Here is a 27,599-nt window from a genome sequence, read left to right as displayed (position 1 = left end):
CAAAGATCTACAATTTTTTTCACATTATATATAAGCATTCAAACACATAAATATTTACTGGTTTATCTTCTTTTCTTTTTTTTTTTCTTTTTTTCTTTTTTATTTGAGGAAAAGCCCTAGGTATAGGGCATATTATTAATCAATCAGACTAAGATCAAAGTTGTAAACATCAAGAATGTCAAAAGAAATAGACTCCATCCAAATATGAAAAGAATTACAACTTGCGAGTCTGTAAGCCACACAATTAATTTGCCTTTTAACATGGTGAAAGAAAACATTTCTAAGTGAAGAACTAAGTAACTTAATGTCTTGTATTATATGCCATACTTCAAAGTAGAGCATATTTTCACCATTGATTGGGTTGATAATGATTTTTGAATCTCCTTCCACTACCAAACTCTCAAAACCCAGCTCCTTAGCAAACCATTGGTTGCTATCTCTAATAAAGCATATCTCTACTATACATTTTATTTTACACTTTGTAATCTGGTTTTTTATTCTAATTTATAATAAAAACCATTCATTCCACTAAGAATGGGATGGCGATTTCTATTTGTTAATTAACCTACTAATATAGCATGCCCCTCTAGTCTTAAAATTCTCCATTATGGGTGCTCGTTATAACCCACTTTTCTTCGTTGGTTTTTTCAGCCTCCTCAACCTTTTTGTAGACAAAGCGCATAGCAATGCATGCATAAGCACACAAATTCAAAGCACTCAACCCCGCTAGAACCCAGTAGTAATCAAGGTGTGCACGATTAAGATTGTTAGCAAGCCATTTATCACCATGCCTTGACCTAATTTCATGCACAATAGACACAATAGCATTGCTCATGAAGCTCCCAACTCCAACCATACTAATATATGCTGCAGCTCCCATACTTCTCAGTGCTTCTGGCATTTGATCATAGAACAATTCTTGGAGTCCCACAATTGCGAATGCATAAGAGAAACCATAAATCATGTATTGTGGAAGTAGCCACCAAACTGTCATTGGAATTGTTGCTTTAGTTTTATCCATGAGGTTATATTCTTTCGCAATGCTGACCCTTTTGGCTTCTACTAGAGCTGACACAACCATGTTGAGTATGGATAGAAATAGTCCAACTCCTATTCTTTGTAGCACTGTAATGCCTGATGGATGTCCTGTAAATTTTCTGGCTATTGGGACAAAAATTTGATCATAGAATGGAACGGCGAATAAGACTGTTATGCCTACAAAGGCTTGAAGTGATCCTGGGCGAATATGTAAGCGTCCTATTGATCGGATCATGGTACTACCTTGAATGGTGTAGTAGGTGTGAAGTTAAGCTTGGACTACAGTGAACATTATACAACTAAACCATATGGGGATGAGGCGGAGAACAAGCTTTACTTCTTGAACTTGATTTAGTGAGCATATCCTCCAAGGATTTCTGGTTTTGCTCGATGCATCAGTGTTGTCAATGATCATTGCCTTGTCCAAAAACCTGCATTTTTCAGATAGTAATAGTTAAGAATCTGCTTAAGAATAAGCTAATTAAGTCACATACATCAAGAATAAGGCAAGTCCATTACTAATACTATGTTAAGAAAAAGAGAGAAGTAGAAAGAAATTCTATATTTATAGGCACACATTATGAGTATTGAGTGATGTGCAGAAACAGAAGTGTTGCACGAGTGATTATCAAAAGAAGAAAAAAAAAAGTGTTTCACGAGTAATAATACTAAAATTCATCAAAAAGGGTAATGATACTAGATTTTAATTAGATTCTCAATTTTGCATCACGTATTTTGTCTAATTTTTAATTTTTCTACCAAGTGAATTAGATAGGACATGTAGCGCAAAATTGAGAATCTAATTAAAATCATCCTTACAGCTAGATCAATCACTACACACAAAATAACTTAAACCTATCAAAGTTGGCAGGAGACCTATAAATTCTAATCGTGTTCTTTTTTCTGATGATATCATCTTCTCCTCTCATGCCACCATCCCTGAATGTACCACCCTTCTTAATATTTTCACAAACTTCTGCAACATCTCGGGTCAGATTTGTAGTAAAGAAAAATCCAAAATTTTCTTCTCTTGGAACACCCTTCCTTAAACACAACAAGACATTGCTGCCCACCTTCAAATGCCAATAGTTACTAATCTAAGAAAATACTTGGGCATGCCCTTGCTAACAACCAGGAAAGCTAACAGTCTCTTCACCCCTCTTGTGGACAGAATTAATAATCAAATCCGTAACTGGCAAGCGAAGCTTATATCTCAAGCTGGTAGAATTACTCTTATTAAGTCTATCCTCTCACCTTTAGCCTACTTCCTGATGCAAACCACTCTTTTACTTGTAAGGCATCTCATATCAAATAGAAAAAATCAATCCATGGCTTCCTTTGGATAGATACTACTAAGATATTTTTGGACTAGCAATTTTCTTACCACTACTTCTAAAAATGGCTCACATTCCTGGAAAGCTCTTCTAAAAGGACGAGAATTATTAACAAAAGGCCTTAAATGGGTTATTATAGGAAATTCTATATGACACATGCCCCACCTTTTTCCTACAATGCCTCTTCTGGGATTCCATGGGTTTTGTCTCATCTCGTGGAGTTTTCTGCAAATAAAGCTTTAGCTACTCTGTTTTAATTGTGTCATGAAGTCCAGGTGTTGTTGTTGTTAGTGTTTAAATTAGTGTTTTGTCTTGTATGTTGGGTTTAGTCTGTCTTGTAAGTTACTGCTCTTTTAGTAGGTAGTATGAACTTCAATAAATTCTCGTTTATGCACCCAAAAAAAAAAAATGTCAAGCAAAGCAAGGATGGCTAGATATGAAAAGAAAATAGTTTCGCCTCCGTCTAGGATTACACAGAAGCTGATTAGATGGGAGAGACCTTCTGCTGGATGGATGGAACTGAATACCAACGGATCCGCCTCAGAAACATTGGGTGATCGGGTTTTCTAGAAACGTTGGGAGAGCCTCAAGTTTTTTTGCCAAGCTTTTGGCCCTACGGGATGGGCTTACTATTTGTCTTGCAAGAAACTTCCTTCTTGTGGAAGTTGAAATTGATGCTAAAGCTAAAGTAGTTATGTAACATATGTTTACTAATACCAGCAACTTCAACTTAGCTAACTCTCCTCTTGTGGATGATTGCAAGCACCTAGCATCCCAATTCCTCCAGATTCATATTAAGCACTGCTTCCGTGAAACTAATAGATATGCTGATAGCCTTGCTAGGATGGGATCTCAGCAAAGTTTAGATTTCCTTTTATTTGATAGTTGCTTGTGGACATAGAGCTAGTTTTTAATTCGGATTTTAATGGTATAAATCTTAACATGTGTTGCCCTGAAGACGTTGTTTCTATTTAGCTTTTAATTTAAGTATCCTTTTTACCACCAAAAAAAAAAATTAGTTTCAGTTATTCGCATAGATTAAGCAAGAGTCAATTTTATTACTTCAAATTGCATGAAAGATAGATGGTTAACCTAATTAATTTGGGTGGATGAAAGCTACATTTTAACAAGCATGTCGAACCACCGAGGGTGGTTGGTCTAGTGGTCATGGGCTCACTCCTAAAGGTTTGGGAGGTGGAGGTCCCAAATTCAAATTCCACAATGAGAAGTGTCTGGAAAATAATTCTATGCTCTCGGCTCATGCTCACTAGCGTTCTCAATGAGGTTGGGCGCACAACTATGGCTCATCCGGATCTTCTACTCCCGCAAGTGCAAGTCCAGCAAGTAGAGTGTTACTATGATCATGCCCAGGTAGAAGACGTCAACTCAGATCGCCCCCTCTACCCATTTTTTGTTCATCAAAAAAAAAAGCATATATAAAAAAAAAAGCATGTAGAATAATGGGATATACTTACTAATTCTAGTAATCTTATTTACAAAAAGAAATTTTCATCAAAAAAAAATTACAAAAAGAAATAGACTTGTTCTAGATAAGTATGGGAAAAAAAGAAGAAAAAGAAAAGAAAAATAAATAGACTTATTCTAATTTTTGTGGATGAAAGCCACAATTTAATAGCTTCATCGAAAAAGAAGATAGAAAAGAAAGCTACATTTTAACAAGAATGTTAAATAGTGAGAGATACCTTGCTGGTTCTAATAATGCAAAATACTATAATAGATTTATTATATTCTAGCTAGCTAGAAGTATTTTCTTTTCTTTTGCTAAGTAGCTAGTAGTATATGAATATTGGAAAATAATTATTTAGTATAAAACTGTAAAAGACGAATAAATGGTTTACTTTACCCGACTAATTTGGTGGATAAAAGCTACATTTTAGCAAACATATTAGATAATGGGAGAGAAGGTACTGGTTCTGGTACTGTTATGTACAAAGAAATAGGTAAATTCAAATTCTAGTTAATTAGTAGCTTGTAGAAAATGAATAATAGGAAATAATTAGTTAGTAAAAAACACGAATTAGTCGTTCACTGTTATTTGATTTCAAATTGGATCAAAGGGTAAAGTATATAAAATATATATATATATATATATATATAAGGTAAAGTATGTAAAAACACGTATTAGTCATTCACTGTTATTTTGTCTTATTTATAAGATAAATTTATCTAAGATATTATTTTGTTAATAACCTTTGAATTTAATGTAAGTATGTAACTATTACCAGGTATGGTGCCATTTTGTAAAACATTTAGTCCCACATTCCTACTATTGAGAGTTAGGGTCTATTTGGATTTACTTATTTTGTTGAAACTGAAAATTTTTTGCTGAAGGTACTATAGATAAAGGTAAAAGTTAGTTGAAATAGTACAGTGAGACCTATAAATAGTACCAAAAGTGCAATGAGACTCATGAATAGTAACAAAAATAAGTTGAATAATAAAATAAACTACCAAATTTCATTCATGCCAAACACACACTTAGAGGAGGAAACTATATATCCTTTCACTAGTCAAAAGATAATCAAACGGGCGATGAACTAATTAAATTCAACTCGCATTTCTTCCTCCCATAATAATAAAATGACTGATGTGTTCATAAGTTCAAGAACCGCTAAATATGTGTGTAACTTATCAATAAAAAAAAAAATCAAACGCCACTGATCCACAACAAACTTACTAGTAATATAGGTCAAAATCACCAATGAAAATTTTGTACTTAATTTAAACTCGGCATGTACCTGAATTGTTTAGTATGAGCCAAAGTTTGAACTAATGCTGGTTGAGCCTTCACATAGACCTTAGTTATATTCTCTCCATTAAAAACACCCAAAACATTATGCTTATCATTCAGGCGCCACTTGCGTGCTGCCGCCACAAACAACTGCACCATCTTGGTGAATGGACTCCCAATGGGACCCTGCTTCCTATACCGCTTAATTCCCAAGAGAAATATTGCCAATGACACTCCAAACATTGATGCCATTATTCCAAACCCTACCGCCAAACCAATATAGTCCTGCACCAAATTATAAAGTTTTTGCAACTTGGAATTTTTCGTAGTTAAATACTAACTAGGACTTGATATGGGGTAAAGACAACAACAATAAAAGAGAGAGAGAAAAAAAAATTGTATATACTTTAGAGCATCCGAAGCAGATGTTGCAAAAATTATGCCATTTTCCCACACCAAAGGCCTACTTTATTATTTTACCACATCATTTTACAACATCTCATTTATCAAATCTTTTATAATTCAATCATATACATTAAAATATTATTTACTACACATTAAAATAATATATTATCCCCTCCCCCATTATCATCAACAACAGCAACAACAACCCACAACAACCCACACGGCAGATCAATTGCCACAACCCACAACCACCGACCACCCCCACAGATCAACCACCAACCACCAATATCAGCCACTGCTACCAAACAAAAACTCAAACAAACACTACAACCAATATCAGCCCCTACACCAAAAATTAAAACAAACAACCACCAAAAAAGAGAGAGAGATCAGCGAGATCGGAGCGACAATGACGATCGGCGATGACAATGGCAATGACGACGGCGATGATCGGAGTGGCCTCACCCATGCCGCTTGTGCCAAAATACCCATGAACACCGACCAATCTCAACACCAATTCAGCCCAAGCCAAAATACCCATCACCCACAACCGATTCAACCCAAGCCCCAACCGATTCAAGCCACGGCTCCACCACTGAAACACCAACTACCATCGGAACTGAAACCCAAACAACTGAAGAGGGAGAGACAACTAAAACCCAAAACCGATCTCAAACACAATCTCCATCGTGACCCATACCCAAAATCGATCTCCACCGTGAAACCCAGCCAACACCCAAACGACCACCACCAATCCGAACCCAGCAACCATTGAAACAACCCACCACTTTAAACCCAGTAACCACCAATTTCAGCTTGTGATAATGGCCACCTTGCCTTGGAGCTTATTGTTTGAAGATGTGGAGTGTGTCATTTTGTTCTTTCTCTATTGAGGGAGGAGCTGGGTCTGATGTGAGAAGGAGTTGGGTCTAATGTGGGAAGAGAGAAAAAATCAATACCAGAAGTGAAAGGAGAGAGAAAACCGAATAAAAAACAATATTTCGGTTTACCATTTCTGTCCATACCGTTGCAAATTTGCAACAATACTGATAGAAATGGTATAATTTTGGCACATATACCATATCTGATGGGAGGTATTTTTTGTGTTTGGTGTAGCAAATGTGCCAAATATTTGGCATTTGCCACATTTGCCACATCTACTGTGGGTGCTATATAAACAAGAATAAAAGGGAAGCCGCATGCATGTCAAGTTGATCAATATATTATTGTAAATTTAAATTTAGTATACATTTATACCTTTGATCCCTTGGTGAAAATTTTGATTCCATTCCTAGTCTTAATTATTAAAGAATGGATTCGGATAGAATAATGACCAAAAAAAAAAAAATGGTAACTATCTCAATCTATCTATGATGATCTATATTCTATCTTACAGCTTTGGGATTAGAGCTTTGTTATTCTTATTGTAGTAGTAGTAATGATCTTGGAATATAAATAAATAATTGCAATACAAGTTTCAATTGTTTAAATTTACAATAAGTATAGGGACATAATAGTATAACTAGTTATGATTAATGCATAATATAAGTGTTACGTCAATGTTAGAATCAACAAAAGTAATGTTGTCCTAATTAATCATAACTAACCCATATCAACAATTGTATAAAAAAAAGTTTTTTTTTTAAAGAGATAATTATAATATGCTACTAACCCCGCAATTCGAACCCTTTCCCCCCTAGACCCCCAAACACTTTGTGCATGAGAAGGTGTCAATTCAACTATAAGGCTTTTAGCATTGTATGGAAAAGTTGTGTTACTAAAATGGCTTTTGCTTTTGCACACTAGAAAATAATTACTAGTTAACTAACACGTGCAAGTATGATTGACTTTATACATCTATGTGTACAAATTTAAGTAAGATTTTGAAAAATGATGTGTGCAAATCGTTTGTGAGGATTAAGTGAGAGAAGAGATTGGTTGTGAAGATGGATTTCAACGTGGGGTTGGGTTGGGGTTTGGAATTTCAATTTGAGGATTTAGAATTCAATTGGGTCTAACCAGAAGTGAGGGTTTTGATAACTGTCTGACTAATAGTGGAAGAAGCTTATGTGGATGGGCTGACTTGAAAGGGCTACTTAAGACACATAAGATAACTATTTATATTTTAATTAAATTCGTGCCACATCTACATTCCATTTGCCACGTAAACAGATTCCATTAGTCATTTAACAGGGGACTAAATTGACTATGACTTGAAAATAGTGGGGACCAAATTGATTGCTCTCAAGATATAGGGACCAAATTGACTGTAATCCCGAAATATTGGGATCAAAATGGTGTTTTCGCCAAAATTGAAATAGAAAACAGGTGTCAAAGAGATACGAGTGGAAAAACACTAAAAAACTATTTTTAAGAACAATTTCTCAAAACATCTAAAAACACAAAATAATTTTTAGATAATAATTTAACATGGTATCAAAGTATGAGATTCTAAGTCCAATTATTGTCTCCTCCACTCTACCTCCCATTTAAAATCTCACATGTTGGGTCTCACCTATTAAAATGAAGTTTGAGCCCACACGTGAGGGGTAGTGTTAGATATATGTGGTTAAATTATTAAATTTATCATATCTCAATAGTTTAATATTTTGAGAAAATCGATCATTTAACAATACACAAGGAGAAATTATTAGGTCCACCAATAAAACTGCTAAAATGGTCCTCTTAACCAATAAAACATTACCACCTATGTAAGTGTAAAGTGTAATATAATTATCACTAGGTGATTTTTTTTTTTTTTTTTTTTTTGTGTGTGTGTGTGTGCGTGCTAATCTTGCATAGATAACTGTGTTTTATTAGTTGGGATACTTGGGAAGACCATTTCAACCGTCCTCCCAATGAACCTAATAATTTCTCCCAATTTCTTCTCTCCAATATTCCAACTAATAGTCTAATACACGGATAGCAAATAACTAGCAAGTCCACCTCTCTTCTTTTGAGGTTGAATTCAAAACCTTGTATTTGCAAAATACTATATAAACAAGAAAATGCACTTCCTATATAATAAACTTACATAACTTTTGTGCGTGGTAGGCTAGGGTGATTTTATATGAATAAGGTATTGAGTTTGACATTTATCAATCCATGCAGCACACGGATACTAGTGTTTGATAATGAGAAAATAAAGCTACAGGAAAATGTAAAACTGAAATAAAAACATATATATTTTCATGGAAATCGTTTGTGTTTGGAGACGAAGAAAATCACATACTCAAGTCAATCGATTAATCCAATGTGTTCTGAAAAATAATCACAATGTTATAACAGTTTACAAGAGAGAAATTGTGTTTTAATTTTTTTTTGGACAATGTATATTGATTTCTTATGGGACATTGTGTTGCTTTCTTATTTGAGAACATTGTTTAGTCTTGCTAAAAATAGTGCTCTTGTGAACATAAATGCTTGTCCAACAAGCCGGTGCTCCACTGAAGTATGGTCAAACTCTTGTTATTGTCAGTGTAGTGGCCAGTGTAAAAGCTAAATAAAATCCCTCACTTATGTCAAGCATTACTCACCAGCCTTGCTCTCATAAAAAGTGATGGATTATACCACAGCGGGGTGTGACTTGGTGATAAGAGCTATCGTACAATTTTCACATGATAATTGACATGAATTGAACGGTTTAAATGGTGATTGATGCTTCAATGAATATGTTATGCCCACGATAATAGTCTTATCAAAGCCCTAGTGGTACACATAATAATATTAATATTATACATTGCAGTCATGTGATGTAAAGTCAATAAATTCACACTAAAAACCTGTTTATTTCATTATGTAAAACCAAAAAAAAAAGAGGTGATGGAGTAGATGCCAACAAAACTTTGCCTAACGGCTACATAAATTTGTTTAATTAGTATTTGTCTTTTTCGATGTCTAAAGGTTAATACCTAATAGTTATATGTCTTTGCAACCATGGAAAAGACTAAATTCTTTCAACAAAACCAAATTAGCCATATTAAGCCACGAATGGTCCCAAGCTCTCCCAGCAAATATTCACACTCGTCTTTAGAATATTGTGTCCCTACGTGTAGGTGCTTTTGTTCCTTAGGATAACAAGTTTATCCTTAAGGCTAGTGGTTTTTTTTTCTTTCGGGGGTTAGGGAAACAGTGAACTCATGGAGGATCTTACAAACCATTGTAAAGGTTTGTCAATTTCGGACACAGAAGGGCCAACTTTCGACCTTGAGGAGGAATTGGCTATGCCAGAATATATCATTGCCGGTAAATTCTATACAAGAAGGGCTTTGAATATGGAAGCTATAGCTTCGACTTTTATGCCATTGTAGAGATCTAGGAATGGCTTCAAAGTCAAAAATATGGGAAACCACATAGTCCTCTTCACGTTTGATAATAAGCATGAAGTGGACTCCATTCTTTCAAATGAACCTTGGAGCTTTGACAAGCACCTTTTGGTGTTGCAACGTTACAACAAGGATGAGCCAATTGAGGATTTGAAATTTAATAGTACAACGTTTTGGGTGCAGGTACATGACATCCCAGTGCGGTTCATGAATCCAAAGGTGGCGGAAGGGATTTGTAGTACTGTGGGCACGGTTGTCCGGAAGTCTGAGACGGAGATGAATGGGGGGAGTTTTATGAGGGTAAGAGTCAACGTGGATGTCACTCGTCCACTAAGTCAAGGAAGAATGGTATCAGTTGGCCAAAGCAGAGAAAAGTGGGTCTCTTTCAAGTATGAGCGCCTACCTAATATTTGCTATTGGTGTGGCTGTCTTAACCATGATGATAGGGACTGTGAGGTGTGGCTTGATAGTGAAGGCTCCCTAAAAGTTGAAGAATAGAAATTTGGCCCTTGGCTTCGTGCTCCACCTGTAAGTCGAGTACAAAAAAATGTAATCTCAGTGCCCGGAATTTTTCACAAAAAGAAAGGAAGCACGTCTACTCCAACAGCTCCGGTTCAGCCAAGGTAAGCCCCGGCAAAGTCCACGGTGTCCTCGGCAGCTCATACAATTCCAGCTGACGTGGACCAATGCAGCGTGGAACAATCAATGGACCATTTAAGTGGATCGGTTACAACTGATGCACTTAATTCTCCCACGGTTTTTTAGCAGAGCAATCTTCAGGTTGGTCCGTTGGAGAATAAATTAGAGAGAGTGGTAGGTGATGTAAAGAAGGTTGATGAGCCACCTGTAGGGGAACGGACTGCCAGCCCACCAGGAATTAATCCGCATTTACTCCCTTCCAATAATGACCCGGATCAAGTGATGAAATCAAGGGAATCGGTGCAAAAGGAAGCTTTCCTTTCTGAGCTTGCTGAAATTGATGAGGGGCTATCTAAATTAAAGGCCGGTCCAATTACAGCTACTGAATCATTGATTGCAGAAATTCCAATCAATGTGCACGTGACTAGTGAGGAATTAAAGGAGGCGGCTAGGGTTTCTCAAGTCCTAAAGGGTGTCAATCATGCATACCCACGTGCAGCAAATACTGAAGCACAGAATATTCCATCTCCACAGCAACAGAGGTCATGGAAAAGGTTGAACAAAGCAGATGGACCCAACAAGCTGGCCGGAAAATCTAGCACTATTGAGTCTGTGCTATCAACCAAAAGAGAGTGTGAGGATCTATCCAATCCCAATGGTTTACCAAGTAAAAAACGTGCAGTTTCTGTTGAGATTATTTCTTCAAAGTTGGCGGAGGCTGATGATCAGCCCTGCCCTACACAATGAGTCTCTTAGTTTGGAACTGTCGTGGGCTTGGGAACCCACGTACAGTGAGAGAGCTTGGAGATTACATCCGGGCAAAAGATCCTGCTGTTGTGTTTTTAGCCGAGACATGGACAAACGATGCAAGGCTAGATGAAGTGTTACGAAATTTTAGTTTCAGAAATAAATGGTCAGTTCCTAGTGGCCATAGAGGTGGTGGTTTGGTTTTGTTGTGGAAGGAAGATATTCGAGTCTCAGTGGAAGATTCATTAAAATATTGTATTGATGCACTTGTTGAGAAAAACACACCTCAAGAATGGCAGTTCACGGGTTTCTATGGCGAACCAGTGACACATAGAAGGCATGAGGCATGGACAAAGCTTCGAACCCTAAATGATAAGCCACACATTCCTTGGTTGTGTGCAGGAGACTTCAACGAAATTACAAGACAGGAAGAAAAGAGAGGAGGTTTACGTCGAGAAAACAGTCAAATGCAAGCTTTCCGGGATGTAATAGATGAGTGTAGTTTTATGGATTTGGGTTTTATTGGCCCAAATTTCACTTGGGCAAAGCATTTAATGATGGACATTCGATTTGGGAGAGACTAGACCGTGGATTAGCAACCAATCCGTGGTTCTTGCGGTTTCCAGGCACTAAAGTTCACCATTTACCTTGTCTTTCCTCGGATCATTGCCCATTGTTTATCAATCCTTCAGGAATTGAAATTCCATCCTATAAAAAACCCTTCAGGTTTGAGGAGATGTGGCTGGCTGATAGTAGGTGTGGGGAGGTGGTTGAAGCAGCATGGAGGTCATGTGTATCATTAGATCCTAATAAGGAAATCCTTGGAAAAATAGAAAAATGTGGCAGAGACTTAACATGGTGGAATTACAATGTATTTGGAAATGTGAGGAGGGAGCTAAAAAAGAAGAGGGATATGCTAGTTGAAGAGGAAGCAGTGGAATTGAGAACTGGAAGCAATGTACGGATCAGAGAATTGCAAAGAGAAATAAATGAGTTGTTGGACTGAGAAACAAGGATGTGGAATCAACGCTCTCGAATTCTTTGGCTAAAAAATGGAGATGGAAATACAAAATTTTTCCATAGTCGAGCCTCCCACTGGTATAGAAAAAATGTGATATTGGGGCTGAATGATAGCCATGGAGTTTGGAAGGAAGGACCAAGTGAAGTAGCAGCTATCCTCATTCACTACTACAGTGACTTGTTCACTACCTCAAATCCGCCCACTCAACATGAAGCTCTAAGCCACATTCCTCAAGTGATCACCAATGATATGAACAGTGAATTGACTAGTAGATTTAAGGAATGGGAGGTACTCCAAGCATTGAAACAAATGGCACCTATGAAGGCACCAGGACCAGATGGAATGCCCCCCATGTTTTTTCAGCATTTTTGGCCTATGATTGAAGGTGATGTTACTCACTCGGTGCTATCCTGGTTAAATTCAAGTACTATCCCACACCCACTGAATCATACTTTCATTACTCTAATCCCAAAAAAGAAAAACCCAAACTTAGTGTCAGATTATCGCCCCATTAGTTTATGCAATGTGCTTTACAAAATTTTTGCTAAAGTCCTTGCCAATAGACTAAAAAAATTCCTCAATTCAATTATAAATGAAAACCAATCTGCTTTTGCAAAAGGCCGCCTCATATCAGATAATATCCTTATTGCCTTCGAAACTTTACATTGTATGAAAAATTATAATTCAAGTGCATCGAGTTTTATGGCTTTGAAGCTTGACATGAGTAAAGCCTATGATAGGGTTGAATGAGTGTTTTTAGAAAATGTGATAAGGAAAATGGGATTTTCAGAAAGGTGGATTAGGCTTATTATGGTGTGTGTGCGATCAGTCACCTACTCTATACTTGTAAATGGAGAACCAAAGGGTATGATTCACCCCTCAAGAGGGCTTAGACAAGGAGATCCTCTCTCTCCTTTTCTCTTTCTCCTTTGCACCGAGGGCCTTCATGGCCTTATAAATAAAGCAGCAAATAATGGTGACATCCACGGATTCAGTTTGTGCAAAAGAGGACCCAAACTAACCCACTTATTTTTTGCAGATGATAGCCTTCTCTTTTGTAAGGCCAACTCTGAAGAATGCAGTAAAGTTTTGGAGTTGCTATCAGTGTATGAAGAGGTCTCTGGCCAAAAATTAAACAGGGAGAAGACAGCCTTATTCTTCAGCAAAGCAGTTACAGAAGCAAACCGCCAAATCATCAAAGGCATTCTGGGAGTCCGTGAAATCCATCACTATGAAAAATACTTGGGGCTGCCGTCTTTGACTGGAAGGGGAAAAAAAGCAAGCTTTAATTATATCAAGGAGAGAGTGTAGAGGAAGCTACAAGGATGGGAAGGAAAACTCCTTTCCCAAGCTGGAAGGGAGGTGCTTATTAAGGCGATCATCCAAGACATACCTACATATGCAATGGGTTGCTTCAAGCTACCTTTGGGGTTGTGCAATGAACTTGAGGTGATGGTCAGGAAGTTTTGGTGGGGACAACGAGGGGAGAAGAGAAAGGTTCATTGGCTAAAATGGGATGAGATGAAAAAAGCCAAAAAGGAAAGGGGTATGGGCTTTCGTGATTTAGCCTTACACAATGACTCCCTCTTGGCCAAACAAGCGTGGAGGTTGTTGGAGGATAAAACTTCCCTATTCTGTAAGGTTTTCAAACCTCATTTCTTTCCAAATTGCACAATTATGGAGGCGCCAGAATCTAGCCGAGGTTCTTATGCTTGGAAAAGCATACTCCAAGGAAGAGATGTGATCAAAAGGGGTGCAAGTTGGAGAATAGGTGATGGGCAGAAAGTTAAGGTGTGGCATCATGTTTGGTTACCATCTAAACCACCGGCTAGAATTTTATCACCCGTTCTTGAAGGCTGGGAGGAAGTCACAGTTGACAAACTCATCAAGGAAGATTCAAGGACTTGGGATGATGATGTTATCAATGGCCTTTTTGTTCCGAGGGAAGCTGCCATCATTAAATCAATCCCGCTCTCAAGATTCCCTACTGAAGACAAACTGTTTTGGCCATGGACTCAAACAGGGAAATACAACTGCAAATCTGGTTACAGATTTTTAAAGTATGAAGATGAAGTTTCAGGGGCGACGGATGCACTAGCAGAAGACAGAAATTTTTGGCGCAGCATTTGGGACTTGCGTGTTCCAAATAAGATAAAAAAATTTCTGTGGAGAGCATGTCGTGAGGCAGTCCCAACAAAAGCTAACTTGAAGCGACGCCACATTATGGAAAACGGCAGGTGCGAGCGTTGTATGATGGAGGATGAAACCACATTACATGCATTGTGGTCTTGCAACACGAACAAGTCTGCCTGGACGTCATCAGAGTGGAACGGCTGCCAGAACATAAGCTTGGTAAACTTTAAGGAGCTATTATCGTGGATATTTAAAAATCATGGTAATCCGGAGCTCTTTGCGATGGTGACGTGGAGCTTATGGAACCAGAGGAATCAGGTTCGGCTCAACAAGCCTTGCTGCCCATCGGACCTGATTGAAGCACGGGTGAAGGAAAAATTGGAGGAATTCATGGCTACAATCCCAGACAAACCAGCGACCTTACCTCGACAGAGAACGAACTGGAAACCACCTGATGCGAGAAGTTTCAAAATAAATTTCGACGGCGCAATCTTCAAGCAGGAAAATAAGAGCGGGATTAGGGTGGTTATTCGTGATCACACAGGGGCTGTTATGGCCTCTCTTGCTCAAACCGTTGCACCTGCTATGCAGCCCATTGAGATTGAAGCAATAGCAGCTGCTCGGGCTCTGGAGTTTGGAGAGGAAATAGGCATAATAGAGGCTGTACTTGAAGGTGACTCAGAGCTGATTATAAACTCACTTAAAGGAGGAGGACACTCAATAGCTTCAATGGAGCTGTTACTTCATGATGCCATGGTTTTCTTTAGTCGTTATGCAAAATTGCTATACTCTCATTGTAGAAGAGATGGCAATAGATTAGCACATAGTCTAGCAAGATATTCTATTAATGTCTCAAGCTATGTAGTTTGGATGGAGGGAGTCCCCGATCCACTATACACAGTTGTTCAACAAGATGTAGCCAATTTGGCAAGCTAATTTCAATAAAGTATCAATTTGTTTTCTCAAAAAAAAAAAAAAAAACTAAAACAAACATATAATAGCTTTCTCTTGTTTCTTTTTTTCATTTTATTTTATCTTGGACACATGGCATTGGTGGATTGGACCATTGCTTTGCTAAAGGATACCACCATGTACAGCTTCCCTATAAAATTTAAAATTTCAAGAGATCTTGATCGGATCAAAAGGTCTCCATACCTTGAACCCACAATTATATAGGCAGAACCAATTGATCTACCTTCCTTTTTTTCTAAGCTATCAAATGGAGACATGCAAGCTTACTTTGCTATTCTAATACAATGTGTATACTGATGGGCGCTTGGTAGGGGTGTGCAGCCAACCCACCAAAACCGATCCAATCCAACCTAACCCGCGGGGTTGGATCGGTTTTTAGGGCTTGATGGGTTGGGTTGGGTTACAAAATTTTTTTTGATAACGGGTTGAGTTGGGTTTGGATCATAAAATTCCAAACCTGCCAAACCTGACCCGATCCACCCATATATTTAATATATATTTAAAATATATTATATAATTATTAAATTTTTTAAAATAACCAGCTCTTCCTCCTATCCTATATAAAAGCCAATATTAATGTATATTAGTTCATATATTAATATATATTTTGTTTATCAACTCAGGTAGTAGGTGTGATATATTTTTTTTGCGTAATTTAATAATAATAGTAATTAAAAAAAATTGTCCAACCCATGGGTTCAACCCGACCCATATGAGTTGGGTTGGACTTATGTGATGGATTAGGTTGGGTTGAATTTTTTTAATCCACCATGGTAGGTTGGGTCAAAAAATCTCCTTAACCCAACCTAATCCGACCTATACACACCCCTACTTGGTAGTCACAAGTTTATATCAAATTTAGCTTAGTTTTTTTTTCCCCCCCTTTGTTTTAAGCATTTTTTTTTAAATCTTTCTTCTTCTTATTTTTTCCTAAGCTATATAATATTTTCTATCAATTGTAATCAACTTGATCTTTTATAATTATTTCATTCATCTTAAGATGATTTTCTTATTATCAAGAAAAAAATTAAAAAATAGGATTTTCTTAGTTAGAGTTACTACTAAACTAATACATCACTATATGAAATTAGGGTAGGCTCGTAATGGGAGTAAAGACATCTGCAACATATCGTTTATTTGACGTTGTCTGTGTATGTCATAGAATGACTTGTTGTATTGAAGAGTGTATATCAAATTTTTTTTTTTTTTTTTTTTTTTTTTTTTTTTTTTGCTGAATGTATGTTATAGAAATTGGTCAAAGGAGAACACTCTCTTAATTTCTTTTATTTAACTTGACATAAGATAGAGTTGTTTTTCACAATATTATGGAAAACAATTCTTATAAGCTAAATAAGAAAAACAATTCTATCTCACACAAAGCTAAATAAGGGAAGTTATGATTAATTGGTTTTCAAACTCATTTTAAGATCATTACCAACATAAGAAAATAAGATAATTTTTTAAAAAACACTTTTTAGAAAATGATTCATTTCAAGAAAATATTAATTTCTAAATAAACAGGTAAAAGTTTAGATATAGTTTAGATTATGAGTTGAAAGAGATAAAAATGTAAAAAATAAAAATAAATAAATAAAGTGGATAAGAAAAGACAAAGACTTCACCTTTGGCTAGGATAGGTGTAAGACATTTTCTCTTAGACAAATTTTAGCTACAAAATTAATTGTAGTCTAAAACTACAACCTTACTCAATATCTTTTTATTAGATGTGAATTTTGACAAATTAACCATTGGATTACATCTTCTTCTTATATCTTTCATGCTTATAAAATTTCTAAAAAATTAAAGATCAATAGCTATGTCATCAATAAATTACTTAAATTGCAAATTTTTGTAGTTTAAAATTATACATAAAATATAAGCTTATAATTTATATAGTAAAAATATTCAATTGATACAAAATTTGACATATATATTAAAAATATAAACAACATACAATTCAATAGTTGAATTTTACATATGCTCAACATCTTTCTACATATGCTTACGTTACTGAAAACAACTTTTTATGCTAGTTTATTGAGGAGGATACTATAGGAAATATAATTGCAAGTGCATGCCTTTTCGTTTGATTTCTCTAGGTGATCCACTTCATGACCCACATCAATCTAATCCTATATATTTAATGAATAATTTGTTCACGTTGAGTGAGCCCACTGGTAGAGGGAGTTGGTTTCACTCCAAGGGTTGATTATGGCACAAATTAGGCACACTTTTTTTAATAAAAAAAATTAACCGTAGATCAACGCGATGTACGAGAATAGATAATTATTTTTTAATTGTAATATAATTTATTATTTATTTTCTAAAATTTCTTGAAGATAATTTGTTCTTCTTAAAAATCAAACAATTTCTAAAATTATTTTTCATCTATTTATGTCTACTAATATATCATTCTATTATTTTTGGTGTATTTGATTGATATTATTCCTTATAAGGTAGTCCATATTCTTTGAAATTATGTTATGCTATATTTTTCAATTTTTTTTTTGTACAAATAAACTTTTTAAGTTTCAAATAATTATTCAAATTCTTTATTATTTTAAAATGACATTTTTCATGATAATCAAAACTCATAACAAACTTATACTGAATATGTATAATTTACTCTCTAAATATTTTTGTAGATAATTTGTTCTCCTTAATAATTAAACAATTTCAAAAAGTAAAAGGGACATAAACCAATGGTTAGTAGCGACTCTTAAAATAAAAATAAGAAAAATGGACTCACACACACACACCCCACCCTAGATAAACAAGCGCGCAAGAGTCACATCACCAAGGACCTAATGTGCGACAAAGCTCGGAAAGAGGGAGCGTACACAATTGGAACCTCCAACCAACGCCAAAAACCTCTTAAAACTTTCATTCATAACAGCAAATCTGTGGTAATAGGACGACTTCAACCTTGCACTACAAAAAAACTAGTCTATTCCGGCACATTTTTTCGCAGGCTATATGTTGCCTATTACTTTTGAAACTTCAGAAAGATAGTGAAAACAAAAATTTTTGCAAGGAAAAGCACCTTTAGAAAACAAACAAAAAATAAATAAAAAATATTTAAAAAAAAAACAAAAAACAAAAACAAAAGGAGAGTAAATTTGCTGCTATTAAGACCCTATCAAGTCACCAAATCTATTTGGGTGCACATTTTTTTTTTTTTTTAAGATACGATAAAATTTCAAATCTATGACTATTTTTTTTAAAGACCCAATATCGCAACCAAAAAGAAAAAAAGAAGAGGCACTGTAGACTACCAAAAAGGAAGAAGCTTTTATTTTGAGAGAGAGAGAGTGTGTTTTGATGTGGGTTGGAGATATAATAAAAAAAATGATTATTTAAAAAAATAGAGTGTATAATAAATAATTTGATGTGAAAGTTTTTATAACGTGATTGCGTAAAAAATAGTAAAAAAAGGTTCTTATACTTAAAAATAAAAAATTAAAAATTAAAACCACTGTCTGGGTGGGGAAAAATAGGTAACTAACATTAATTTCCTAACTATCTAGTTAGTAGTTAAGATTTCAAAACTATTTTTTTTTATAGCATCTCGAGTCTTTTAAACTCGATTTTGGGCAATAACTCGAGCATCAAACACTCGATTTCTATGCTCTAATTTCTTCCGACGTGGCATAGTTTTCCACGTGGGTAGACAGAAATCGAGTCTCTAAGACTTGATTTCTAAGAGTTATATATAAAACCAAATCAGTGAGGAACTAGAACATCAGGGAAAAAAAAAAAACCAAAAACAGAGAGAGATCGGCTTCAGATCGGAGTGGGTCGCGCGAGCCCAGGTAGAGCGGCGCCTGGGTCGCGCGAGCCTAGGCAGAGCGGCGCTTGGGTCGCGCGAGCCCAGGGGAGACCCAGGCAGCGCGCAGCCTGGGTCTCGCCTGGGCTCGCGCGACCCAGTTCTTTCTCTCCCTCTGATTTGCCTCTAAGCTCTGATCTGAGCCTTTGGGATTGATTCTTAAATTTGTTTTTTGGTATTTTGGGTTATCTACGAGACTTCAAGTTTTTTAAAATTATTTTGAGTTAGAAATCGAGTCTCTAAGACTCGATTTCCAGGTAGGCTCCACATGGAAAAAAATCCACATCGGACATGATCAATCCATGAAAATCGAGCCTCAAAAACTCGATTTATAGGCCCTAAATCGAGTCTTTGAGGCTCGAGATGTTAGAAAAAAAATTACTTTCAAAACTGAACCTATTAACTAGATAGTTGGGAAATTAATGTTAGTTACCTATTTTTCCCGTCTGGGTGCATTTAAAAAACCAAACATGCCAATCCCACATTGGCTAAATATCAAACTAGTTTACTAGTTATATTGTAGAATTAGAGGCAACGAGATTGCCGAGCTTGGTTGCGCAGGCTTGTGAAGTTGTGACCCAGTGCTAAAAACTAAAGATTGGGACATTAAGGTGGTATGGAAGATGGTTAGCGCTGACACCAATGGGGCATTATACAATGTGGCTGCTACAGATGTGTTTGTCTGTCCACGAGTACCTACCATGGCCAGGAAAAGCGTATGGGGTTCTCCGTTGTCTTATCAGAGCAACGCGGCACATTCACATTGGCTTACATTCCCCATTGGTCTGACTTCCACCTTTTGGGAGTTAATATGATTTGGGCTTTTGATGATTTAATTATTTTTATGTAAAATTGAAAATACATGTAGTAGATTATACCCAATTACAGATTTGAACGTTTTATTGGATACGATGATAAAAAAAGACTTATGATTAATTAGATTTTGGTTTGTTATTAAAAGGGGATGTTCACTTGTATTGGGGTTTTATCAATCTAGTTTTTTAAAATGGGAAGCACCACTTATATGAAATTGAATGGTCTAATTGACTTGTGGCATGTTCAATTGTAAGTTTTCAGTAGATTGGAAGAGACAAGAATTGTTTTTGGGCTGAACTGGGGGAAAGTATCCGCCATTTATTTGTTGAATATGCTTATACTTCTTGTACCTGGAAATTTCTGGCTGAAAAGATGCTATAATTGACCAAGATGAATTAGTTTGGGCAGCAGAATACATGGAGGGGCATTGTAGAAGTGAACAAATGTGCATTTGCTGGTAGCGGATCAATACCAAACATTGCTGTAAAAAAAAATCTGAGAGGACAATTGTGGAAGATCAGGGTGACATATTAGAAGCAAATTTCATTTGCTTTGAAGGGATCATTTGATATTTAAGGTTTTGTATCTTTGTACTAATTTAAATTGATGATATTTATTTATGATGTATTATAGATAAACATTTCAATAATTAGCAGAAAGTTTTGTGATGCAATTGTTTTTCTTCTTTTGGTTGTTGTCATGGTAGCCATAAATAATGGATGAATATTGGTAAAAGACTAAACAGAACTAGGCTCTTCGCATGTACAAAAGTGTGTGCTCAAAAGCTTTTTTGTTTTTTATTTTAATATTACTTTTCACTTATCTCAATTTAGAATTTAAGCATTTTCTAATCATCGAAAAACCTAGGAGCATTATGAGATTTATGCATTTATGGGTGTATCATTTCTGAGCTTTTAACAATAATTACTAATTACAGTAAAATTTATGTTGATGTGCTATGAAGTGTAGACAATGAAGAGATTTGTTGTTGTAGAAGTTTCATCAAAATAAATTTAACACTCAAAAGAAAAGTAGGAGAAACATATTTTTATTGTCAAATACTTTGTGATAAATACTTTGTGATAAATCTCATCACACTTAAATAGAATACACAAAGGAGTTATATCAATAAAGTAGAACTTTTATTAATGCTTAATACATACACACACTTTGCTACACCCGCTACTCTTCACTATTTCCTCCCTACTTATTTCCTCACACTTATTTGCCATCTCCCTACACTTCTTATCGGATAGCTATGGGCTATAGCCTATATATAGAACTTACAAAGGAGACAAAAAAACAAAGCACTATAGTCGCAATTGTTGAAATCATGGAGAAGAAAAGTCAAGGAAAGAAGACTTTTACTTATTAGAACTCAACCATAGATGATTGGAACAATACTATCACAGCCAATAATGATTGCAACAATACTATTTTCACACGACTCACTACTAAGACCACTTGTATTTGCACTAATCACAATACATTGCTTTCTTAGTTGTAAAAATATTTTTATCTCGGGACCTATCAATAAAACAATAGAATTGTTTTAAACCCAAAAAAAAAATAATAATAATAATAATAAATCTTTGATTTCTGTGAAACAAATTAACAAAAATTAAACTCAAATAACATGCTACTTGACTATAATCAAATTGATTTGTTTACGGTTTGAATTGCTCAAGTAGGAGAAATATATTTTTAAGGGAACAATGTAATGTAGTCTGTAGAGGGTGAAGATGGGTTTGAATATTCCAATATTATGGACTTATGGTTATATAGAATTGAATGGAAGACTCGTGTGAAACAATTTGGGCTTTGAAGATGAGTACACCTGGATCAACAAAGTCACAGGCATTGTTGGCTGGCCGGGTAGCTAAGCTAGCCCATTTAGGAAACAAACATGTGCCTATTGGATTAAAAAAATTGTATTAACATTGGTAAATTACTACATATATGGGCCGCTGCCCTAGACCCAACAAAACCCAGATTTTTAAACATAAATCGAGTCCAATCCTTTACCCCAAAAAATGGCCCAATTTCACTCACACTGAATCCTTGAACCATCTTGGACCTTTCAATCCAAAGACTCAAAGTCTGTTTGGGATCTGTTTATTTTGTTATGATTGAAAACATTTTGCTGAAAGTACTATAAATAAAGGTAATGGTTAGTTGAAATAATACAGTGGGACCCATAAATAATATCAAAAAATGTAGTGGAACCCATGAATAGTAACAAAAATAAGCTGAATAATAAAATAAGTTGGCAAAAATAATTTTTGCCAAACTCACACTCATTCGACAGAATATTATCAATGCGTAATAATGTTCTCTATCCAATTTTTGGGGTGTTGTGCAATGGCAAAAGTTTTATCATCAATTATTGTGATTTGAGATTACTGAAGCGCAATTACATGAAGAAAAAAATTAAAATATCCACAAGAAACAATAATATTTAATGTGGTTTGGCCAACTCTATACCTACATTCACAAGCAACACCAACCAAAATATTCACTATCAAGTATCAACTATATGGATACAATTCACCTTCTTTAATACTCCATTTGTCTCAATTTGTTTGTCCTCTATTCCATTTTAAGATATCTCAAAATATTGTCATATTTCTAAAATTAAAAATCTTTAATTTACTAATGTTCCTATTATACCCCTACTTTATTTTCAAAACCATTTTTGATAAATTTATTTAAGGGTAATTTTGGAAACTCATACATTTTTATACATTAGACAAAATAATAAATAATGTTCCCTTTTGATATAGGACAAATAAATTAAGATGGATGGAGTAATATTTTTGACATGGTTTCTTTTGTGTGTGTGTATATATTTTTGTTAGTTTGTGATTATTGGTCGATTTTAGTTAATTTTGTTTTGCAATTGATGGTTTGGGTGTAGTGGAAGGATTGACCAGTTGCGAGGGGTAGTTGTGTTTGTGATTGATCTAATTTTGTTTTGTTTTTGACAAGAAGAAGGTTTGAGTAAAAATAAATTGAAATAGAAAACAAGTGCCAAAGAGATATAGGTGGAAAAACACTAGAAAACTATTTTTAAGAACAATTTATCAAAACATCTAAAAACACAAATTAATTTTTTGATAATAATTTAACACGATATCAAAGCATGAGATTCTAAGTTTGATTATTGTCTTCTCTGCTCTACCCTCATTTAAAATCTTGCACGCTAGGCCTTACCTATTAAAAGGAAGTTTAATCCCACATGTAAGAGGGAGTATTATAAATATGTGAACTTCGAAGTCCGGAAAATTTTGTCCCCCCTTGAGTTTTCCTTTATCATCCTTTTATAGTAGAAAAGGGGGTGATATTGTAGATGTGTATTGTTTTTTTGTTTTTTTAGACAATGTATTGATTTCTTATGGGACATTGTGTTGCTTTCTTATTTGAGAACATTGTTTAGTCTTGCCAAAAATAATGCTCTTGTGCACATATATGCTTGTCCAACAAGCTGGTGCTCCACTGAATTATGGTCAAACTCTTGTTATTGTCAGTGTAGTGGCCAGTGTAAATGCTAAATAAATTCCCTCACTTATGTCAAGCATTATTCACCGGCCTTGCTCCCGTAAACAGTGATGGATTATACCACTGCGGGGTGTAACTTGGTGATAAAAGTCATCGTACAATTTTCACATTATGATTGACAAGAATTGAGCAATTTAAGTAGTGATTGACGTTTCAATGAATATGTTATGCCCACGATGATAACCTTATCAAGGCCCTAATGATACATGAGATATTAACATAACGCATTGTAGTCACATGACATAAGATCTATAAGTTCACACTAAAAACCCTCATTTTCGTTGAGGAAAAAAAAAAGTGATGGAGCAGATGCCAACAGAACTTTGCCTAATAGCTACATAAATTTGTTTAATTAGTATATGTCTTTTTCGATGTCTAAAGGTTAATACTTAATAGTTATATGTCTTTGCAACCATGGAAAAGACTAAATTCTTTAAACAAAACCAAATTAACCATATGTAAGCCACGAATGGTCCCAGGCTCCTAGCAAACATTCACACTCATCTTTAATATATTGAGTCATGAATGAGTTAAGTCAATGAACTAAAACAAACATATAGCTTTCTCTTGTTTCTTTTTCTCATTTTATTTTATTTTGGACACGTGGCATTGGTGGATTGGACCATTGCTTTGCTAAAGGATACCACAATGTACAACCATGTACAGCTTCCCTATAAAACAATACTCAACATGGACTATCTTTTTCTTTTTTGATGAATTGGAAATATTTATTAAGACCAAAAAAAAAAAAAAAATAGCAACTACACAGAAGGATTGTGAGCCTCAGCTTTAATTACAAAACAAAACAAGGAGGCCTCAATCCCACATCAAAAGAACCAAAAGAATTGTTTCCCAAAAACTGCTTGACTAAGGCATGGGTTGAAACATTTGCTTCTCTAATCACCCATTTGATGCAGCAATTTACTTGCAAATTTATTTTTAGGTAAGGTGAACATATGAAGTCCATGATTTACTGGCAAATTTTGGAAAAATGAAGAAAATAAATAAAATGCACAGTAAAATTCATACTGCCTACTCATCTATTAACCATGATTAATACAAAATGTTTTAAACCTTATTTCAACCATAATAATTATTTTAATCATAGGGATGAAGGTAAGAAAGATTTTAATGTTACTTGGCTTGGACTCTGCTTCATTAAAATAACATTCTAAATATGACAAAGTTTGGCTTCAAATTAGTTTGATATTTTCTTTTTTAGCTTATTATATGGTCGATTTTTCAAGATAATACATGTGTATTATTTAAATAAGTCACATAAATCATTAAAAAAAACTCATGTGATTAAAACTACGTATGGATGGTCTCTCTAATCACCACAACATAGATTAAAACAAGATAGCTCCAAACTAATTTAAAGCAAAACTTTTTCCTTCTAAAAATTAGTTAGGGCCCTACAAATTGCACAAGAGTCGAACATCTCAGAGGTAGTGTTGGAAGGAGATTTAGAGATTATAATCAAGGCTCTCAAGGATGATCAATATCCCCTAACAACTCACGGTTTGATTCTCCAAGAGGCAAATTTTCTCTCCATGTCTTTTACTCAATTACATTACTCTTACATTAGGAGAGAATTGAGAAGGTAATATGGTCACTCACAATCTAACTATGTATACGAGGAATGTTTCAAATTATGTTGTGTGGATGGAAGATGCTCCACCACATATCCACAATGTAATTCAAGTAGATTATTACACCAATTTTGAGTCTTGATTCTAAAAAAATAAAAAAATAAATAAAAAATCTATGCTACAGCCTACAATATATAACATATAACATGACAAAATTCCCATAAAACAAAAACCCCGACATAAAATCGACAATTCAATGAAACCCCAAACTCACCAACTTTTCAGTATGGTTCCCCAAGGTCTCAATCACCAAACAAGTGCTTTTCAACCAGTTTATAATTACTATTTTCATTTGCAAAAGTATTCTATTCACTCTCTGTCTCAGAGAGAGAGAGAGAGAGAGAGAGAGAGAGAGAGAGCACAAAATCAAGCACTACAATCTACCATCACTCGTTCTTGGTACGTAGACCTTCATGCTTTAATTAATTTTTTGTGCCACAAGCCCACAACAAGATTCAATACCACCCATTTTCTTCCTTGTTTTGGCATGGTTATTAGAATTTAATAAGTACTTAAACTTTTTTCTTTATTGAATTTTGGTAATTAAATTTTAATTGAATTAGTATTTTTCAAATTTTTTAGAACTTTTGTAATAAATTTTTTTTATCTAAACCCTCATGAAACTTTTTAAATTTTTTTGAGACTTTTGATCACAAAGTTTTAATCACCGTAGTATTTTAAATATATATAAATATATATATATATATTTTTTGGGTAAATAAAAAAAAATGCATGGGAGGGGAAAGTGGCAACTCCTATGCACCCAAGTCAATATCAAGTCAATACAGAGAGAGATGAACATCAATGCACTCACTAATGGAGATCAAGGGGACTTGAACCCAATTTTAAATATATGTTGAAACTTTAATATTTAATTTTGCTTAAAGCTAACTGTATAAATAATTTTTAGGATATTTAGAGTTAGTTATGCCATAAAAGCACGTTATACAATAGTTTAAGTGGGTAAAATAAACTATTGTCTAAGTGACATAAAAGCCAGGCATCTACTTTATCAACATTTAACATGTTATTTCTATTATATCATATAATATTATATGATATGTTTAATCATCTAAAATATTATTGTCACACAAATATAGATTTTAAACCTTTCTAAAAAAAATATGGATTTTAAATCCTTTTATAGTACTTATAAAATTTTATTTAAAAAGTAACAAATTAAATGATCAAAGGAAGTATTACTTATTCAACTAATTTGGTACATTATTGTTGATTTAGAAGTGAAATGATCAACAAGGTTATGTAATAAAATAATGTTATTTTTTGAAAGCTTAGGAAAGGCATTTTTGTTTTTGTTTTTTTCCCAATAACCAATAAAGGTTAGAATCTTATGTAGTACACTGTACAATATATATATATATATATATATTGAAGTATGTTGTTGCTTGACATACGCATATGACTGATTTCAAATTTTCAATCACAACCCATGATTAGGGCTGTGAAGTAGGGGTAGAAGTCTTGAGATTGTGTATCCACCTTCAACGCTACATAGCTATAGCCCTGAATATAGCCATACATGTTTAGGTGATTTGGGCTTTTAAATTGGGGTGGGTAATTTATGGGACTTCCCTTTCATTATGATAGTACATCTTGTAAATTCTTATTTAGGCCGGGTTGTATGGATGAGTTGAAATACATAAATAACTTTAGTTGGACTAACTAGTACTCATTTCATTATATACTTCAAGGGAGGTAGGTAGACAGGAAATCATAGAAAATGAGAGAGAATATAAAATAGTGGGGACGAAGATTTTATTCTTGGCCCCCCAATTTGGTTATTTTCAATTTGGGGACAATATGGTCTCTTCACCCAAAAAAGGGGGGACAAGATGGTCATGAGCAATCAAATTACATAATTATTTTATTCCCATTACCCCATTTTTTCAAAGTACAATAAGTTTATAATAGTATTTCAATATCTATCATTCAATTTTTTCTATCCCTCTTACCAAACACACAAATAGGATAAATGAAATTACTTTATTTCTATTCACTTTTATATCTTCTCTATCTTTTCCATTTTTCATTATCTCAACCAAACACACCCTTTATCACTTTAAAAAAAAGTTCATGCTTGAGACTCACACCTATAGGATATTTCATTCACTACCCTTTTCAATTTTTTTTAGAATGCTTTTCAATTAATTAATTAGAAAAAGAAAACCCACTTAGAGTAGGTCATGTCCTATGGTCTAGTCGTAAGCATAAGTAAGTCCATTTATAATTATCATTTAGCAATTTTTTTGGTATAACTTATAAGTTTATTTTTATTTTTTTTTAAAAGTCTTAGTTACATTTTAATTTTTATGAAGAATATGATTTGAAATCTATGACATGGTGTCTTTATAATTTGAACA

The 27,599-nt window shown here is 34.6% G+C and overlaps 1 pseudogene; it reads right to left on the bottom strand.

The window, feature by feature from the left end:
* Positions 1-592: 592 nt before the first annotated feature.
* LOC115984728 lies at positions 593-6,301 on the bottom strand (annotated as a pseudogene).
* Between the last annotated feature and the right edge of the window lie 21,298 nt (positions 6,302-27,599).

The sequence above is a fragment of the Quercus lobata genome, chromosome 4 (assembly GCF_001633185.2).
Source record: "Quercus lobata isolate SW786 chromosome 4, ValleyOak3.0 Primary Assembly, whole genome shotgun sequence".
NCBI lineage: Eukaryota > Viridiplantae > Streptophyta > Magnoliopsida > Fagales > Fagaceae > Quercus > Quercus lobata.
The sequence above is the reverse complement of the archived record's forward strand: the minus strand, read 5'-3'. Positions and strand labels throughout refer to the sequence as shown.